General features: G+C 31.3%; 2 long non-coding RNA genes across 2 annotated transcripts in view; one reads left to right on the forward strand and one right to left on the reverse strand.

Annotated features, from left to right (window-relative positions):
* Nucleotides 1-22008, reverse strand: part of LOC143067520 (uncharacterized) — a 46309-nt gene that overhangs the window by 23675 nt on the left and 626 nt on the right. The gene's annotated exons all lie outside the window — the stretch shown is intronic.
* On the forward strand, nucleotides 7967-9838 carry LOC143066371 (uncharacterized). Its single transcript, XR_012975580.1, has 3 exons — nucleotides 7967-8174; nucleotides 9094-9185; nucleotides 9654-9838. It is a non-coding gene; the product is annotated as an uncharacterized LOC143066371 (long non-coding RNA).

Consider the following 22008-nt stretch of genomic DNA (forward strand, 5'->3'; position numbering starts at 1 on the left):
ATTTCTTTTGGGTGTATCCATGGCAACAATCTGCATTTATTTTTTATAAAATATTGCAAAAAGGGGGGAAAAGATGTCACATATTTCCCCAAAATTTGGCTAAAAGTAGAATTTCAATCGCTTGAAGTAATACCTTTTCTGAAACTGTGTACATACATCATTCAGCAAATCCAATGAAAAGCATATGTCTTTCGTCTCATTTTTTTGTAAAATTGCGTCAAAAAGTTCGTGTAGAAAAAAAGTGTTTGTAAACATTACATTAATTTCTGGACCGATAGCCGGTCTAGCCATGAAAATACGGATTGTTAAACAGAAAATAGCCCATAAAACATGTAAAAAATAATCTTGATGCTCTTATAAACCATCTTTGAAGGCTAAGTTAGCACTGAGCTTTCTAAAAATGAATTTTATTACACAATAACTTTCCTATTTGAAAAATCCACCGGGGCCAAAATGCGAAACTAAACTCCTAACTGTGTATTGCTACCTTAATAGTAAATATTTTTTTCAAATTCTCCCTTTTAACTTATTTTCTGTGTTCTGCTAGCTAAATTGAGTAAAATGGCCTTTTATTTTTGAAAATTGGTTGAGTAATGAATATTTTATGAAGGTTAGCAGTTGACACTGAAACGCGACAAAAACTGATTTAAAGAAAGGTGCCAAGTCAAAGTGTAAAATCTTGTCTCTACCTCAATTTTTGGCAAAATCTTAAAAACTATACCTCTTTTGTCAGTTTTTTTATGCAGAAAATCTTAATAAGATCTCTGATGATGCAAAATTGTACAAAATTTAGCAATTTCAAGCATCAAAATGTTAATCTTTATGCCTATTGCATAGCAAAGACTTGATTAAAAGACTTGGTGATAGGGAATCAATTTCTTACATCTGATTTAACTTTACATTTAATATATGCCAAAATGTAACATGAAATCTTGATAAAAACAATAATTTGATATATTCGCAAGAAAAAAACCAACGCGTTCAATACTTAGGCTACTACATGCAGCCCATTTAATCAGAGTAAGGGTTAAGCCGATAGAGTACAAATATAAGCCTTGTGTCAAAATGTCTAATTTTGGTTGCTAAGGACTGTAAACAATAAAATTGACATGTATTGTCATTCTTAAACACTTTATTTCCTCAGAAGTTGATTTAGAATCTAAATATCAATAGATTTGTGGCATGAAAAGTCTTAAATTATACAATTCTGAGCTTGGTAAGTATGCCATAAGGTAGCAATAAACAGTTAGGAAAAAATATTAAAATTTGCCCTTATAGATTTTACCATCCCCTTTTCATTACTTTCTTGCAATATCAAGCTTACTGTTTGTGTCATATGTGTGCATATGTATGTAATCAGAATCTTCCATAGATTTTATATCCAGTATATAAAATGGTAAAATATAATTTCTTTTGGGTGTATCCATGGCAACAATCTGCATTTATTTTTTATAAAATATTGCAAAAAGGGGGGAAAAGATGTCACATATTTCCCCAAAATTTGGCTAAAAGTAGAATTTCAATCGCTTGAAGTAATACCTTTTCTGAAACTGTGTACATACATCATTCAGCAAATCCAATGAAAAGCATATGTCTTTCGTCTCATTTTTTTGTAAAATTGCGTCAAAAAGTTCGTGTAGAAAAAAAGTGTTTGTAAACATTACATTAATTTCTGGACCGATAGCCGGTCTAGCCATGAAAATACGGATTGTTAAACAGAAAATAGCCCATAAAACATGTAAAAAATAATCTTGATGCTCTTATAAACCATCTTTGAAGGCTAAGTTAGCACTGAGCTTTCTAAAAATGAATTTTATTACACAATAACTTTCCTATTTGAAAAATCCACCGGGGCCAAAATGCGAAACTAAACTCCTAACTGTGTATTGCTACCTTAATAGTAAATATTTTTTTCAAATTCTCCCTTTTAACTTATTTTCTGTGTTCTGCTAGCTAAATTGAGTAAAATGGCCTTTTATTTTTGAAAATTGGTTGAGTAATGAATATTTTATGAAGGTTAGCAGTTGACACTGAAACGCGACAAAAACTGATTTAAAGAAAGGTGCCAAGTCAAAGTGTAAAATCTTGTCTCTACCTCAATTTTTGGCAAAATCTTAAAAACTATACCTCTTTTGTCAGTTTTTTTATGCAGAAAATCTTAATAAGATCTCTGATGATGCAAAATTGTACAAAATTTAGCAATTTCAAGCATCAAAATGTTAATCTTTATGCCTATTGCATAGCAAAGACTTGATTAAAAGACTTGGTGATAGGGAATCAATTTCTTACATCTGATTTAACTTTACATTTAATATATGCCAAAATGTAACATGAAATCTTGATAAAAACAATAATTTGATATATTCGCAAGAAAAAAACCAACGCGTTCAATACTTAGGCTACTACATGCAGCCCATTTAATCAGAGTAAGGGTTAAGCCGATAGAGTACAAATATAAGCCTTGTGTCAAAATGTCTAATTTTGGTTGCTAAGGACTGTAAACAATAAAATTGACATGTATTGTCATTCTTAAACACTTTATTTCCTCAGAAGTTGATTTAGAATCTAAATATCAATAGATTTGTGGCATGAAAAGTCTTAAATTATACAATTCTGAGCTTGGTAAGTATGCCATAAGGTAGCAATAAACAGTTAGGAAAAAATATTAAAATTTGCCCTTATAGATTTTACCATCCCCTTTTCATTACTTTCTTGCAATATCAAGCTTACTGTTTGTGTCATATGTGTGCATATGTATGTAATCAGAATCTTCCATAGATTTTATATCCAGTATATAAAATGGTAAAATATAATTTCTTTTGGGTGTATCCATGGCAACAATCTGCATTTATTTTTTATAAAATATTGCAAAAAGGGGGGAAAAGATGTCACATATTTCCCCAAAATTTGGCTAAAAGTAGAATTTCAATCGCTTGAAGTAATACCTTTTCTGAAACTGTGTACATACATCATTCAGCAAATCCAATGAAAAGCATATGTCTTTCGTCTCATTTTTTTGTAAAATTGCGTCAAAAAGTTCGTGTAGAAAAAAAGTGTTTGTAAACATTACATTAATTTCTGGACCGATAGCCGGTCTAGCCATGAAAATACGGATTGTTAAACAGAAAATAGCCCATAAAACATGTAAAAAATAATCTTGATGCTCTTATAAACCATCTTTGAAGGCTAAGTTAGCACTGAGCTTTCTAAAAATGAATTTTATTACACAATAACTTTCCTATTTGAAAAATCCACCGGGGCCAAAATGCGAAACTAAACTCCTAACTGTGTATTGCTACCTTAATAGTAAATATTTTTTTCAAATTCTCCCTTTTAACTTATTTTCTGTGTTCTGCTAGCTAAATTGAGTAAAATGGCCTTTTATTTTTGAAAATTGGTTGAGTAATGAATATTTTATGAAGGTTAGCAGTTGACACTGAAACGCGACAAAAACTGATTTAAAGAAAGGTGCCAAGTCAAAGTGTAAAATCTTGTCTCTACCTCAATTTTTGGCAAAATCTTAAAAACTATACCTCTTTTGTCAGTTTTTTTATGCAGAAAATCTTAATAAGATCTCTGATGATGCAAAATTGTACAAAATTTAGCAATTTCAAGCATCAAAATGTTAATCTTTATGCCTATTGCATAGCAAAGACTTGATTAAAAGACTTGGTGATAGGGAATCAATTTCTTACATCTGATTTAACTTTACATTTAATATATGCCAAAATGTAACATGAAATCTTGATAAAAACAATAATTTGATATATTCGCAAGAAAAAAACCAACGCGTTCAATACTTAGGCTACTACATGCAGCCCATTTAATCAGAGTAAGGGTTAAGCCGATAGAGTACAAATATAAGCCTTGTGTCAAAATGTCTAATTTTGGTTGCTAAGGACTGTAAACAATAAAATTGACATGTATTGTCATTCTTAAACACTTTATTTCCTCAGAAGTTGATTTAGAATCTAAATATCAATAGATTTGTGGCATGAAAAGTCTTAAATTATACAATTCTGAGCTTGGTAAGTATGCCATAAGGTAGCAATAAACAGTTAGGAAAAAATATTAAAATTTGCCCTTATAGATTTTACCATCCCCTTTTCATTACTTTCTTGCAATATCAAGCTTACTGTTTGTGTCATATGTGTGCATATGTATGTAATCAGAATCTTCCATAGATTTTATATCCAGTATATAAAATGGTAAAATATAATTTCTTTTGGGTGTATCCATGGCAACAATCTGCATTTATTTTTTATAAAATATTGCAAAAAGGGGGGAAAAGATGTCACATATTTCCCCAAAATTTGGCTAAAAGTAGAATTTCAATCGCTTGAAGTAATACCTTTTCTGAAACTGTGTACATACATCATTCAGCAAATCCAATGAAAAGCATATGTCTTTCGTCTCATTTTTTTGTAAAATTGCGTCAAAAAGTTCGTGTAGAAAAAAAGTGTTTGTAAACATTACATTAATTTCTGGACCGATAGCCGGTCTAGCCATGAAAATACGGATTGTTAAACAGAAAATAGCCCATAAAACATGTAAAAAATAATCTTGATGCTCTTATAAACCATCTTTGAAGGCTAAGTTAGCACTGAGCTTTCTAAAAATGAATTTTATTACACAATAACTTTCCTATTTGAAAAATCCACCGGGGCCAAAATGCGAAACTAAACTCCTAACTGTGTATTGCTACCTTAATAGTAAATATTTTTTTCAAATTCTCCCTTTTAACTTATTTTCTGTGTTCTGCTAGCTAAATTGAGTAAAATGGCCTTTTATTTTTGAAAATTGGTTGAGTAATGAATATTTTATGAAGGTTAGCAGTTGACACTGAAACGCGACAAAAACTGATTTAAAGAAAGGTGCCAAGTCAAAGTGTAAAATCTTGTCTCTACCTCAATTTTTGGCAAAATCTTAAAAACTATACCTCTTTTGTCAGTTTTTTTATGCAGAAAATCTTAATAAGATCTCTGATGATGCAAAATTGTACAAAATTTAGCAATTTCAAGCATCAAAATGTTAATCTTTATGCCTATTGCATAGCAAAGACTTGATTAAAAGACTTGGTGATAGGGAATCAATTTCTTACATCTGATTTAACTTTACATTTAATATATGCCAAAATGTAACATGAAATCTTGATAAAAACAATAATTTGATATATTCGCAAGAAAAAAACCAACGCGTTCAATACTTAGGCTACTACATGCAGCCCATTTAATCAGAGTAAGGGTTAAGCCGATAGAGTACAAATATAAGCCTTGTGTCAAAATGTCTAATTTTGGTTGCTAAGGACTGTAAACAATAAAATTGACATGTATTGTCATTCTTAAACACTTTATTTCCTCAGAAGTTGATTTAGAATCTAAATATCAATAGATTTGTGGCATGAAAAGTCTTAAATTATACAATTCTGAGCTTGGTAAGTATGCCATAAGGTAGCAATAAACAGTTAGGAAAAAATATTAAAATTTGCCCTTATAGATTTTACCATCCCCTTTTCATTACTTTCTTGCAATATCAAGCTTACTGTTTGTGTCATATGTGTGCATATGTATGTAATCAGAATCTTCCATAGATTTTATATCCAGTATATAAAATGGTAAAATATAATTTCTTTTGGGTGTATCCATGGCAACAATCTGCATTTATTTTTTATAAAATATTGCAAAAAGGGGGGAAAAGATGTCACATATTTCCCCAAAATTTGGCTAAAAGTAGAATTTCAATCGCTTGAAGTAATACCTTTTCTGAAACTGTGTACATACATCATTCAGCAAATCCAATGAAAAGCATATGTCTTTCGTCTCATTTTTTTGTAAAATTGCGTCAAAAAGTTCGTGTAGAAAAAAAGTGTTTGTAAACATTACATTAATTTCTGGACCGATAGCCGGTCTAGCCATGAAAATACGGATTGTTAAACAGAAAATAGCCCATAAAACATGTAAAAAATAATCTTGATGCTCTTATAAACCATCTTTGAAGGCTAAGTTAGCACTGAGCTTTCTAAAAATGAATTTTATTACACAATAACTTTCCTATTTGAAAAATCCACCGGGGCCAAAATGCGAAACTAAACTCCTAACTGTGTATTGCTACCTTAATAGTAAATATTTTTTTCAAATTCTCCCTTTTAACTTATTTTCTGTGTTCTGCTAGCTAAATTGAGTAAAATGGCCTTTTATTTTTGAAAATTGGTTGAGTAATGAATATTTTATGAAGGTTAGCAGTTGACACTGAAACGCGACAAAAACTGATTTAAAGAAAGGTGCCAAGTCAAAGTGTAAAATCTTGTCTCTACCTCAATTTTTGGCAAAATCTTAAAAACTATACCTCTTTTGTCAGTTTTTTTATGCAGAAAATCTTAATAAGATCTCTGATGATGCAAAATTGTACAAAATTTAGCAATTTCAAGCATCAAAATGTTAATCTTTATGCCTATTGCATAGCAAAGACTTGATTAAAAGACTTGGTGATAGGGAATCAATTTCTTACATCTGATTTAACTTTACATTTAATATATGCCAAAATGTAACATGAAATCTTGATAAAAACAATAATTTGATATATTCGCAAGAAAAAAACCAACGCGTTCAATACTTAGGCTACTACATGCAGCCCATTTAATCAGAGTAAGGGTTAAGCCGATAGAGTACAAATATAAGCCTTGTGTCAAAATGTCTAATTTTGGTTGCTAAGGACTGTAAACAATAAAATTGACATGTATTGTCATTCTTAAACACTTTATTTCCTCAGAAGTTGATTTAGAATCTAAATATCAATAGATTTGTGGCATGAAAAGTCTTAAATTATACAATTCTGAGCTTGGTAAGTATGCCATAAGGTAGCAATAAACAGTTAGGAAAAAATATTAAAATTTGCCCTTATAGATTTTACCATCCCCTTTTCATTACTTTCTTGCAATATCAAGCTTACTGTTTGTGTCATATGTGTGCATATGTATGTAATCAGAATCTTCCATAGATTTTATATCCAGTATATAAAATGGTAAAATATAATTTCTTTTGGGTGTATCCATGGCAACAATCTGCATTTATTTTTTATAAAATATTGCAAAAAGGGGGGAAAAGATGTCACATATTTCCCCAAAATTTGGCTAAAAGTAGAATTTCAATCGCTTGAAGTAATACCTTTTCTGAAACTGTGTACATACATCATTCAGCAAATCCAATGAAAAGCATATGTCTTTCGTCTCATTTTTTTGTAAAATTGCGTCAAAAAGTTCGTGTAGAAAAAAAGTGTTTGTAAACATTACATTAATTTCTGGACCGATAGCCGGTCTAGCCATGAAAATACGGATTGTTAAACAGAAAATAGCCCATAAAACATGTAAAAAATAATCTTGATGCTCTTATAAACCATCTTTGAAGGCTAAGTTAGCACTGAGCTTTCTAAAAATGAATTTTATTACACAATAACTTTCCTATTTGAAAAATCCACCGGGGCCAAAATGCGAAACTAAACTCCTAACCCAGCAGGCACTCAACGTTTAATAAACGTTTAAATGAGGTTGAAATGTGATCAACGTATATTCAACGTTGAAACAACGTAACATTTTCAACGTTGAGGAATAAACCAACATTAAACGTTGAATTAACGTTGATCATTTCAACGTTGTAATTGGAACGTTGATTCAACATTGAATCAACGTTAACTTATTTACTCATAGTAGGCCTATATAAAAAAAATCATTATCAGAAGGCAATATATGCATAACTGTAGAAATATATATTTATAAAGAAAAGAATAAAAAAGAGTTTTGGATTTCACAAAACAGTATAGTACTAACTATTGGTCACTATTTCAACTTCAGTTTTGCGTCACCGTGACGGTATGAGAAAAGGGGGGGGGGAGGTAAGTCGTTTGATACTAAATTTCTAGGAAATAAGAAATATAATTAATTAATTTCATTTCACATTTAATTTAATTTAATTTGAACATAAAGATAACATGTAATGAAATTTAAAATAGTTGATTATCAACAATGATCACGATTTCTTTCATTCATATTTTCGCGGGATTTGAACAGGAAGTTAGATTGCCCATGCGCATTATTCAAACACGCACCTTTCCTGTATTTGAAAAAGAACAACAAAGGACAAAGACGAAAGAGAACTTCCCGTTTATCACGTATATTTATGGTATGTAGATGTTTGCATGTGGCTATCACGGTTTGTTATATTTATGAATTGTGTTTAGAAACTCTGAATTGGTATCATATTGCACAATTAGAGAAAATTATAACATCAACATTGTATTCCAGAAAACAGATCAGAACACATGGAAGGGCCATCATATATAATTTCCTCCAATTATACTATTTCTAAGAGCATTTAATGGGGTATTTAGTTTCATTTTAAAGTTTAGGTAAAGATTGTTACAACTATTATGCTTAAAGATTCATATAAGAAAAAGGGGGGATAAGCATGATAAGCAAGTGTTTACATTATTTTGCTCAGGTATATTTCCCAACATTACTTTATACTATATATATGCGATTCTTTAAGTTCAACTTTAAGGCTTGGTAAACCACATACTTTTTATGCCCCACCTACGATAGTAGAGGGGCATTATGTTTTCTGGTCTGTGCGTCCGTCCGTCTGTCCCTCTTCAGGTTAAAGTTTTGGTCAAGGTAGTTTTTGATGAAGTTGAAGTCCAATCCACTTCAAACTTAGTATGCATGTTCCCTATGATATGATCTTTTTAATTTTAATGCCAAATTAGAGGGTTAACCCCAATTTCACGGTCCACTGAACATAGAAAATGATAGTGCGAGTAGGGCATTCGTGTACTGGGGACACATTCTTGTTGACGATCATATTAAACAATGAATTTCAACTGGACAACAGTATTGAATTTGAACGATCATGGAAAATTGATACTTTTATTGTTTTATTTTTACAAAAACAAGTCAGTCTGAGCCTTTACTGATCTTCAGGTGATCTCTAACTCTGTGTAATATGAGAAATGCATGTTTACATTAATGTGTACGTAACCTGGTTTTGAATGTTATAGCAGTCCATTATCTGATATCATGAACATTTATTATTTATTTTACAGAAGCTTGTCAAACAGATCACTGGCTAAAAGGCATCAAGTGGAGCAAAATTAAAATTCAGTTTTGGGAATTCAAGTCTTTAAAATCATCAAAGGTAGGTTTTTTGTCTGTATAGCTATATACCATTTGTGTTCAAAGATTAATCTTTTGTTTATTCTAATTTTGTTTACTTTACCTACCATATTATGTTTGTCTTTATATCTAAGCTATTCTAGTAAAGCTCTTAATTTTATGTTAATGGAATTGTGCAGTCATCAATAAGAAAAAACCGTCATACTTAGGTAATGTGTTTTCATTGTTATCAATAACATAGTGGAACCCGCAGTCTTACAAAACTCAGGTTGAAGCTTCTTCATTAACAAAAAACTACTAATAGTAAACATTAATGTACATGTATATATTTTTATTAATGATTATCGTATTACAATATGTGCTTCGTCATTATGGTTTTATTTATTTTCAATGCTTCTAGAAACAAATTGAAAGTGGCTCAAATTTAAAATATCTTTTTCAGGACATACAAATTATATTTATTATATATATATAATCTGATTTTTTTCAGAGTTTAAATATACTGCAAGAGTTAAAAGATGTCACTTGGAAATACATATCTGATAAAAACCTCTCCTGCTTAAAATTTACCGCTGAAAGATCCCGAGGTGGTGGACGAATGATGACATGCAATAAGGACAAAAAGAGACAAATATAACAAATGAATTTATAAAATAAATCTTGTATCAAAAGAAATATCATTGTATTATTAATTATTACTATTTTTGATATTATTGTTCCTGAGTAAATAAGTATTAATGTAATGGTTTATGAGGGTAATATATACATTTATATAACATATATGTATATATAATCAGGGACCTTTGTTTTTTGTGGATAGTTGTCTGGTTAGCAGTCATGCAGCATCTTTTTATTTTCGTTAATATTGCGATCATTCTGAACACACATTGGATCTAATAATGTCTTCACTCTTCCTAGATATATATACTACTTTCAAGAAGGGTTTAACATTGGTTGGTCGTTAAATAAAAACTACTTTGAACTTGTGAGAATTGTTTAGAACTATTCAACATCTTCTTTCCTTTCTGTGGTCTCAGGGAGTTTTTATGCAAACTGTGCAAATTCATTGAATGATTTGTCTTTTTATAGCTATTCACAACAAGAAAAACTACAAGTAAGAATATATCAAAAATGATAGGTGTCCACTTATAAATTAAATAGATAATTATGTCTATAGTTATTGTTAAATACAAGTGGACACACACAATCATTTCAGCTATTCCTTTTGCCAACAGGATTTTAAGATGTGACATTTATGGTCTAGATTTTTGACTTTGTACAAGCACCAAATGTTGTTTAAAGTAACAGTTGATGTATTTATTTAGATGTCTTCCATTTAACGTATCTATTTTGTACATATGTGTATTGGCGAGAGGGAAAAACATAAAAAAAACATGTACACCCACACTGCCTGTTTACCATCTAACAACAGCAAAAATTTGGAAGCAGGTAAAAATGTGGTGTTGTAGCTTTATAATAAATTTCATTATTATACTTTCAACTACTATTCAACCTTGAGTCAACGTTGAATGGATGTTGAAACGTCAACGTTGAAATGACAACGTTAATTCAAATTTTCAAAATCAAACATAAATTTGACATTGTTTCAACGTTGAGAAACAACCTTGTTTCAACGTTGAATCAACGTTGAGTGCCTGCTGGGAACTGTGTATTGCTACCTTAATAGTAAATATTTTTTTCAAATTCTCCCTTTTAACTTATTTTCTGTGTTCTGCTAGCTAAATTGAGTAAAATGGCCTTTTATTTTTGAAAATTGGTTGAGTAATGAATATGTTATGAAGGTTAGCAGTTGACACTGAAACGCGACAAAAACTGATTTAAAGAAAGGTGCCAAGTCAAAGTGTAAAATCTTGTCTCTACCTCAATTTTTGGCAAAATCTTAAAAACTATACCTCTTTTGTCAGTTTTTTTATGCAGAAAATCTTAATAAGATCTCTGATGATGCAAAATTGTACAAAATTTAGCAATTTCAAGCATCAAAATGTTAATCTTTATGCCTATTGCATAGCAAAGACTTGATTAAAAGACTTGGTGATAGGGAATCAATTTCTTACATCTGATTTAACTTTACATTTAATATATGCCAAAATGTAACATGAAATCTTGATAAAAACAATAATTTGATATATTCGCAAGAAAAAAACCAACGCGTTCAATACTTAGGCTACTACATGCAGCCCAGTTAATCAGAGTAAGGGTTAAGCCGATAGAGTACAAATATAAGCCTTGTGTCAAAATGTCTAATTTTGGTTGCTAAGGACTGTAAACAATAAAATTGACATGTATTGTCATTCTTAAACACTTTATTTCCTCAGAAGTTGATTTAGAATCTAAATATCAATAGATTTGTGGCATGAAAAGTCTTAAATTATACAATTCTGAGCTTGGTAAGTATGCCATAAGGTAGCAATAAACAGTTAGGAAAAAATATTAAAATTTGCCCTTATAGATTTTACCATCCCCTTTTCATTACTTTCTTGCAATATCAAGCTTACTGTTTGTGTCATATGTGTGCATATGTATGTAATCAGAATCTTCCATAGATTTTATATCCAGTATATAAAATGGTAAAATATAATTTCTTTTGGGTGTATCCATGGCAACAATCTGCATTTATTTTTTATAAAATATTGCAAAAAGGGGGGAAAAGATGTCACATATTTCCCCAAAATTTGGCTAAAAGTAGAATTTCAATCGCTTGAAGTAATACCTTTTCTGAAACTGTGTACATACATCATTCAGCAAATCCAATGAAAAGCATATGTCTTTCGTCTCATTTTTTTGTAAAATTGCGTCAAAAAGTTCGTGTAGAAAAAAAGTGTTTGTAAACATTACATTAATTTCTGGGCTTTGATTTTATTAGAAAATTGACTGGCGGAGGTTGTTTTTTTCATGCACGGTCTGTTTTTGCTATTGTTGAAGAATGATGAAGTCATACAAAAAAAAACCCAGTTACATTCATTGGGACTTTTTTACTAGAAATTATAAGTATCTTTGAATGTTATTTATGAACAGGTATACAATGTGTTAAGCATTGTGAAAGTTTCTTGTGCGTGTCTAGGTTGTTTTTTTGTCAAGGAGAAACCCACTGGCAAAACAACAATCAATTATGGAAATGTAAAAAGTATATGCATATTTTTATTTCATATTTTATAACGCTATGCGGTGCATTTGTTATTGTATCATCCAAAAAATAGTCATCAGGACATTAGGAAAGCATAAAATAGATAAAAGATGTGGTGTGATTGCCAATGAGACAACTCTCCTTAAGACACCAAAAATAACAAAGAAATTAACAGTTATAGGTCACCGTACGTCCTTCAACAATAAGCAAAGCCCATACCGCATAGTCATCTAAAAAAGGCCCCAAAATGACAATGTAAAACATTTCAAACGAGAAAACTAACGACCTGATTTATGTAAAAATTGAACAAAGAAAAATATGCAACGACAACTCCTGAATTACAGGCCGACATGGGACAGGCACATACATACATTTGGCGGGTTTAAGCATGATAGCGGGATCCCCCCTTTTTAACCTGGGACAGTGTCAAACATAACAACATATGAACGAACTATAAAAATCAGCTGAAAAAGGCTTAACTCATCAGATGGACTAAAATTCATCAGATGGACGGGTACTATTATTATATTTATTAGTATTATTTGAGCCTGGAAGCAATTTTTAAGCAAGAACAACTTAAGCTGAGATTGCTGTTCGGGGTGAGCCAAGGCTCCGTCTTGAAGGCCGAACTTTGACCTATAATTATTAACATTAAATGCATTTAATAAAGTGACCGCTGATTTTTTTCTCAATAAAATCAGTGGCTAAAAATTACCCGTTTTCCTTCGATTTCCTTACTTAAAGAAATATCAGTATTGCTGGATCCTGGAAGCAATTTTTATGCAAACAATTATTATCTGTATTTAATTTTTTGTTTGTTAGAAATCAAACTGGTAAGTTAAAAAATACATATCGTAAAGCAAGATCATAGAACGCAAGATTTTTTTTTTATCGAGGACCTTGAATATCAATATTATTGAAAGCTGAACAGACATGTACATTTTGTATATAACTACAACCAGGGACTTTCTATAATAGTATATACTTAGTATAGAAAGTTCTTGCTACAACGAATGGGAGTGTTTATCTACTAATGTATTGAACATAATACTCTCGTAAGATCGGGAGACAATAACAAAAATGATCCAACAGCTGATTCAGCCGGTAACAAATTTCCGATATCGTAAAAGATTCCCCAAAAAAAGGGAACTTCCTCTGCTTAATTGAGCCCCTAAATAAATTTAAATATTGTTATATGTGTTCTCGTACAAAAACTGAATAACACTGAGACGGACGGCTACACGAAAAAAAATTAAAGAAAAATACTGAAACGGTTCACTATCGATCAAAAATTCGGAAAATTACAGATATATCACGTATCATGATACAGCTGTTAAGGAAGCTGGCTTGTCAGGTTTTGGATTTTTGTCAGATTTTCAGAATCCTCTGGTTTTATCCATTTGAATGCCTTGAAAAAATTTGCCCGGTGACCCCCATTTTTCTTTTTGAAATTCTTTAACATGTATAATGATAAACCGATAATCTGTAAATTAAAGTCTTATAAATTTTAATTACTTTTTAACAGTTTTTGAGAACTTTAACTTGTCAATGATAAAGCTATGAAAAGTCAAGAGAAAATATTTTCCCGCTAAAATTTCAATGGCTCATATCTCGAAAACAAGCACGATGACCTATATATATATTTATTGCTCTTTGGATTCCTTTATTAAGGTCAAGTAACAGTAAATGAACGCCGTCTAGCGGATTCCGCGAAATATTGCGACGTTTTGTACGAATTACGTCCCTTTGACCAGATTTTGCAATGTTAAAATTTCAACCGGCGACTTTTCAATGGGACAACGGTAAATCTGACGGAAAGTGTGTATCTTCTAGGAGAATGAACTTGTTTGCTAAAATTGAAGAAATGCTACAGGATTTTGAAAATGAATATGAAAACAGTCATGAAGACGACCTTCAAAACGAAAATCAGGTGTCTGAGTTTGGAAATCTGCCGACCAGTTAAAACAAGTGTGAAAACTGTTGATCACTGTTGCTCACCACTATTTCTACATAATTGTGATGAGGAAAAACAGTGCGGTCTCGACAGTATATTGAACTCTGACACAAAATAGTACTTTTTATGTCATTGTTTACTTAAACTAACCAACAAATATGCAGAAATGAAACTTCTGGTGAAAGGGAAATATATTTAGACCATTTTGAGTCAAAATTCACTTGTCTATGAGTTTGCGTTAAAAATTCAGGATTAATGCGCTTCATAGTACACTAATTTAAGATTTCCAGAAAACAGGGAGTTATTTTGGTAGTACCTGTGTTTTCAAGATCAGAAATTTCATATAAGACTTTAAACATTGGTTGAAAATTGGCATGTAGAAAGGTGATACATGTACAATTCAGGATATACCTGGTTTCCTTGAAGTTAAACTTAAGGTAAAATATTTAGATAGCTGTGAAAATTGCAAGATTCGGTTGAACAGATAGGGATTTTTAATTGGTGGTTTGACACCTTTATTTTCGTTTTCATCCCAAAATAACACAAACTGAATAATCATAAGAAAAGATGACAAATGCGACTATACCTATATAGAACACAGAGGCATGATGATTAATTCATTGTAGAAGGAAGAGAAGCGACACACAAAATTAGGTCTTCTCGTTTATTAGTATAGATACTCTAACTTTTCTTTTACAGTACTTTGTATATCCCCATCCCTGTTTCACTTGAATTATTGTCAGCTTATTCGAATATGAGCATGTTTTCTGGAACGTTTGAAATAAATGCAATTCATCTAATGTTTGAATGTAAATTTACACAATCATGTAATTATAAACATTTAGCATGTTTTAAAAACAAGAAGAAAGGTTTATAAGTGCAACACACGGTATTTTTGGACAAGAAATCAATTTTTCTTACACTTTTAAAATTCAAATGAAGTAAAACAAGAAATCAATCTGGTTGACGCAACAATGACAATCTGTTACACAGAATAATAGTGGTGCATTTCTTTCCAGTGGGTCTCAATCAACACTGATTTACAGAAATCTTGGTAAGAATTTAGTCTTAGATGCTTGATTTTTTTATTATTTGTTATTGGCTTTGAACAAGCTGTCAGTAACTGCGTGTAGTGGCGGATACAGAGGGGGGCATGAGGGCGTACGCCCCCCTTTTTGCTTGGACTTAGACTAGACTTCGTAAACTTTGCCATTTCCCGTGTATTTAATTTTTATGAGACATTTCTTTTCATATACAGATTTTTTTTTCGCCAGTATTTACTGATTATTTCAAAAGTAAAACTACAAAATACTGAACTCCGAGGAAAGTTCAAAACGGAAAGTCCCTAATCAAATGATAAAACACATCAAACGAATGGACAACAACTGTCATATTCCTGACTTGGTACAGGCATTTTCAAATGTAGAAAATGATGGATTGAACCTGGTTTTATAGTGCTAAACCTCTAACTTATATGGCAGTCGCATCACAGTAGAGTGATTCGGTATGGTTTAGTTGACCAGTTCGTCGAAAAAACGTCACTCAGTCATTTTGAAATTCAAATTACAGGAACACATTTGCAATTCTGAGCATGAAAAATCGTGACACCTTCAAAGCGACAAAGGAGTGAGCAAGAACGTATTGACTTCTATTTCACAATTCAACCAAAAAAAGTTATACTCTATTATAATCTCATGAAAAAAGTTCCACATTAATATTATTTACCTACGAAATTATGTTTAACCCCAAACGCCCGCGCCTATCTTAAAATAACATAGCTGAATAATTATCCCCAGTCAGTTTAAGCTCTGGATAGATTTAAAGTGCAAGGTTCGAGCCATTGTTTGAGGAGGCAGTCTGAGATCTGGGAGTCTGGCCGTATTTAGATTGAAAACAATAATCTTGGCCACTTTTTGGCTAATAGAAACGAAAATTTCCAACAGAATAATATAGCATTAAATGAACATAATAAATAAAAAACGGGCGTACTTTTTTCGGGACGGGGGTTTGCATGAACTGATATATCGAATACTTTTATCAAGATCAGACTGCAACCTGCCTGCTGGTGTGGCCTTAATGTCTCCATTTGTCGACCGTCATTCACAAATTCGTTGTCGTTTCAGACTCATTAATAGGCTTTGGTTAATTTTCAATTGTGTTGGGTAAAACATATCAACCAAACATTTGTATTAAAATTGCTTGTTTGTCTTTTTTAACTCGTGTCGCTCGTAATGTAAAATTCATCGAATAGCGCGGCGTGTATCTTGTTTACAACAAGAAATCTGTGAGTTTATATATGCTAACTTAACATACAACAAGCGAGAATTGTCCATGTCAATTTTTTACTGACAAGTCCCACATCAAATATATCAGTTCATAGCTTTTGACCCATACTATAATTTTATGATAGACAATTTATGTATGGGGAGAATACAACATCAAAAATGTCCAACTCTTACACTTAACAGCAACTATTAAATATACATGCCCCACGTCAAGAACCGTTTAAAAAGTGCATTTTACACTTATTTTATGTTTTTTAGCCAAAAAAAGGTCCCAAAATTTGTTCGCCTCGCTCCGCTCGGCGAATTTAAAAAACTTCGCCCCACTTTGCAAAATCCTGGATCCGCCCCTGTATTCTATATGTAGTATGTCAAAACTGTCCATACAAAAACCCTATATTCACTGGGAAAAGACATCGTGTAGCAGGAAATAAGCAAAATGGGGGGCAAGTACTAAACTTAGTCTTGTACGGTAAGACTAGATATCCCCTATTTTAAAATTATCACACCATTCGGAACAATTAAAAATATTTTCAAAGTATCGAAAAGGAAAGGAACCACATAAATTAATACTGGTCATAAATTATCCGCTGCTGTCAGTCAGTCATATAGATGACACTAAACTATAATACATTTAAATTTTTAACCTTAATATTCATACAACAGTTTTTAGACTATAACAAATGAAAAATAAACAAAAATGATGTTTCACGATCATTAATCCATCGCTACATTTTGTATTCTGACGTGTTTGTTTTTTTCTAATGGTGTTTTCTTTCACGTCCGCAATTTTGTTGAAAGTTTCGATGTTAAAAATAGAACACAAATCTTTTTAATAGATACATTTATAAATAGTTTATGGTTTAAAGAGTTATACATGGAATATTATCCTAATAAAAGAACATTCAGTGGATCCTTAAAAGAATTGTCTTACTAGTATTGATTCGTATGGTTGTCTCCTCAAAGGAAATTGTTCTATATAAAAATTATATATATATATGGGTAAAAATTAACCGAATAAAAAAAAAATGTACCCTGAAAGTAGCATCTCAAATATAGAATAGAACTGTTCTCAATTCTATTTCACCCATAAAACTTGAAGGTCGAGAACGAGATTATATCGATCATCTCTATATCATACTACTACTATATACCTACTAAAAAAATAGGAGGGGTCCTGATTTCGAAATCCCGGACTTTACAAAATGAAATCCAGAGGTCCCGAATTTAAAGTAATTTAAAATAAATCCCGCAATTTGTACATCTGTTTTTAAGTTATATCTCAATCTCCGTAAAAAAAGTGCACTCTTCATGTATGAACAAAACTTTTGACGGTCTCCACCTGTATATAAAGATTTACTTACTATAAAAATCCTTGACCGAGACAAAATGCGTAATTATCATTTTTTAAAAGAATTAATATATGGCGAAGATGTATGAGATTTTGAGACAAATATAATGAGGAAATAGTTCTCAATACAACAAAGGATACATCTCGAATTCCATAAAAGATTGTCGATATTCTTTATGATATAGTATTGATTTTAATTTATTGCTCATGTTTAACGCCACGTTTCTCTATCTTTGACATTTTTCTTCTAGTTTAGTATATTTACCACATGTATCTGCTAGCATCCGTATAATTCGAAAATGCTCAAATTATAATATAAAAACGATTGCCCAAAAGTTTGCACTTGTAATCGGGAGGGGGGGGGGGCAATGAAATGTTTTCAAAATATTTCAGCAATTCTGTATACAATGAACACACTATTTTTTACGTGGAGATGCATACTCAAGAGACAACCTACCGTGCGCTGCCTATACAATAAAAAATTGTAATATTTTGACACAGAGAAAATAATTTCGCTCGGGCTCATTTCTTAAAAAGTCTTAAGAAACCTCAAATTAAAAAAAATAATGCATATGCTTTTTTTTTTATAACTGAATGGATAGATTTCATTATGTGCATATACTTTTTTCTTAAGAAAATTCTTTAATTTGTTCATATTTAAAAGAAGTTTACTTTATTTTCATTGCTTCCTTCCAGGAAGCAATTCCCCGACATATTTTCCGTATGCAAAGTGACCTCAGTGTGACCCATCTCGTAAAAATCCGGTGATCGCAATACGCATGAATGTCCTTAAAATAAACTATTATCTGATTGTACATGTTAAATACATGCTCAATATTCATGCTTTTTGTTGATTGTTGACAAACAGGTGACAATCGTTTATATTTAAACTTCGGCTTCAAAACACGAACTTTAATTACCTGCCATATTTTCACAACAACACTGACCGATTGAAAAAAAAAATGACGATTAAACGAAATTTATGCGAAAAAAATGATAAAATCGTGCACAGAAGACTAGTAAGTTTATGACGTTTGTATGCATTAGTTCAAGAGTTGGAATAACATTATTTTTCACTCGTTTATTATGACTTTAAGATCCCAAATTCTAACTTTCAACAAGATCTTGACTTCGAGGAGAGTATATTTATCTGAAGCTGAAATGGAGTGAAGGATTTTTTGTTTGTATTTGAAAGATAGTTGAATTTATTTTCTTTCATCAAGGTGGGAACTTGAAAAATCAAAGAAATTCTAATGTTTCCTTCCATCCACTTGAATACTTAAAAATAAAAATCTCGTCACCTAAAAAAAATAAAATTAAAAATGAATTAATTAAACATATTTAGGATTGGAAAATTTAGGATTCTTACAATTTTCTTAATTTGAAAATGAAATTTGATAAGTAAATTTATAGACATAAACAATCCCATAATGGCAAAGTGAATTAAGATAGTTTTCAAACCTACATATATTAGAAAAATCCAAGCAGGTATTGAGTACGGGGTTGAAGCATACATTTTATACCTAAAAAAAAACGCGAACCTGATAGAGGGCATGACAACTGTGTAATTAGTAAATTACATTGAAACTATGGATTGATACCAATACATTCATGTACTTATAAATGATTGTTTTCTCAATTTTTGGACTGTTATTTGTTTTAAAATAATCGTAATATATATTCAAAAATGTCTATCAATAAAGAACATCGTCCTCCGCTGTAGTGTATAACCGCAGTACATGCATTGATAGATGGAAAAAAGGAGGTGGGGGAAGGGGTCATAACTAGGATTGTAATTTAATATCTAAGTGACTTGACATATCTATGTATTTATTGTTATCTTCATAAAGTCCGTGTAAAACATGAGTGATAAATGTTGTAGAACTAGCAAATAAGCTTTTATAATTTTCTTTTTTTGCTGAATATTTAGTACACAGTTAGTACAAGCACCGTGACACGACGTACCGATCCCTCTCTCTCCCTATCCGGGCTCCGTATATATATAGTGCTGTGCTAGCGTACTCACTTCTATGTTTTTATGGTCAAATATTTGGACTATTGAAAGTTAAATTAAAGGAAAAAAAGTCAAATGTACTGGAAAATACGATTATTTCAGGAATTTAAATTTTCAGTTACTTATGTCATGATTGGGACAATATAACTAAACATAAATACATGTATTCTAATGACCCAATAACACTTATTCTTCTTTAAGATAATGTAATGTTGTTGATTTTTACAAATTGTCGACAGGTTAAATCACTACGATTTGACTTACGACTGCCTGTTAATACTCGTAAGTTTACGTTCAAACTTGCGATAAAATTCTACTTACGATTGTTTATGAAACGGTCAAAAACTTACGATTTGACTTACGACCGACGTACGATCTAAGATTGTCGTACGATTCTTTGTGAAACGATGGCCTGCAGAGTCTTACACATATTATCATTTATATGAATTCATATTGAAATTTTGAACCTTTTTTCCATTATTAATATCAATTTTACGATTTAGCCAAATGTGTTTCTAAATCATAAACTCGCTATATAAATCTGACCTCAAGCGTACCTGCAGATAGTCCTAGTGTGAACGGGGTCTAATACTAGCATCAAAGTCGCCATTCAAACAACATTCACATCATTTTCGAAGCGCCAAAGCTTAGATTTTTTTCTACTGTTTTTGTATATACAAGCATTTATTCTAATTGAAATAGACTATCATTTCAACTTGGAAATCTTTTCTTAATTATGGAATTTCAAAATTTCTTGTGCTTTACATTTCATGATTATTCTATATTTAAATTTCTATGCGGCGCACAACACTTCCTTTTACAAAGAAGAAAGCACATTTTCAATAGAATGTACTGTGCCGCGCACAACACTATCTATACAAAATACATTGTATGGAAAGTGTTACCAGTCGGAAACCCGGTTGAAATAGAACAAAAGAATCGAAACTCTTTGTTAGAGAAGGCGTTAAATGCTTACTGTAATGTTTACTATAGTGGCAAAAAATTTAAAAGTTAATAGAAATAGAAACAAACAAAATTACAATTTTCGTCTCAATTACGAAGTGTTTTATTTTAAAAACACCATTTGCACAAGTTTTCAATTTATCTAGTACATAGTTATTTTAAAGCAGAATAATTAGATATCAAGTCGGCGACATGGGTATCTTTCAAGTTGGATGTAGAAAATGCATAACATCCGATTTTTACAAAAAAAATACCACGGACGGAAAACATATAAATCTATTAGTTCAGTAATTTTCGTGTCTGCCCTTCCATTATGTGACTCAAGAAAAAATTCCAAATAATGGGTAACAATTGTATCGAAAAGAGAAAATCGAGTGCACCTTTTTATGTTAGGGCGTGTTTGAGTTGAATATTTTGTCTTGATATCGTACAAAGCAAGAATATTTCATACATTGTCTCGCTTCAGATTCTATCATTTTACATATCAAAGCTACAGGTTGACTTTATGACATAAAAAATCACAGTACTACAAAATTAGATATATGGGTCAAGTGAAATACCTATCTAATGAATCACAAAAACAGAGTAGGTGTGTTCGAATAGCTATTTTTTAAACTGAAAGTACATGACGACGTCTTTCAAGTTGGATGATGAAAATAAATATTTTCGAAAAATTAAAAAAAATTTGTGTGTGATAAATAGAGAATATCGAGCAGAGCTCTTGTGATTATATTGGTGTCTCGGGTTGATACAGATGCGATATTGAAAAAGCCATATCATATATACTTTATTATATACATATACCTCAAGTAGATGTTTTTTATGTAACATAACGTCCTACAGATAAGGAGGTTTGAAATGACGTCGTACAGATTATAGGTTTGACATGACGTCATACAGATTAGGGATTTGATAAAGCCTTTGCAACCGTGCTGATATCGATATCATCACGGGTGGCTGATACAGCACACTTGCCATTTATTGTATTACACATACAATTTATCTGACCTTCTGCGGTTGTCTGCTCTATGGTCGGGTTGTTGTCTCTTTGGCACATTCCCCATTTCCATTCTCAATTTTATTACTACTAAGTATACAATAACTAGGGTTTATTGTCTTCAACCACTTAAAAAATC

This window comes from Mytilus galloprovincialis, chromosome 3, assembly GCF_965363235.1.
Source record: "Mytilus galloprovincialis chromosome 3, xbMytGall1.hap1.1, whole genome shotgun sequence".
In the NCBI taxonomy this organism is placed as follows: Eukaryota; Metazoa; Mollusca; class Bivalvia; order Mytilida; family Mytilidae; genus Mytilus; species Mytilus galloprovincialis.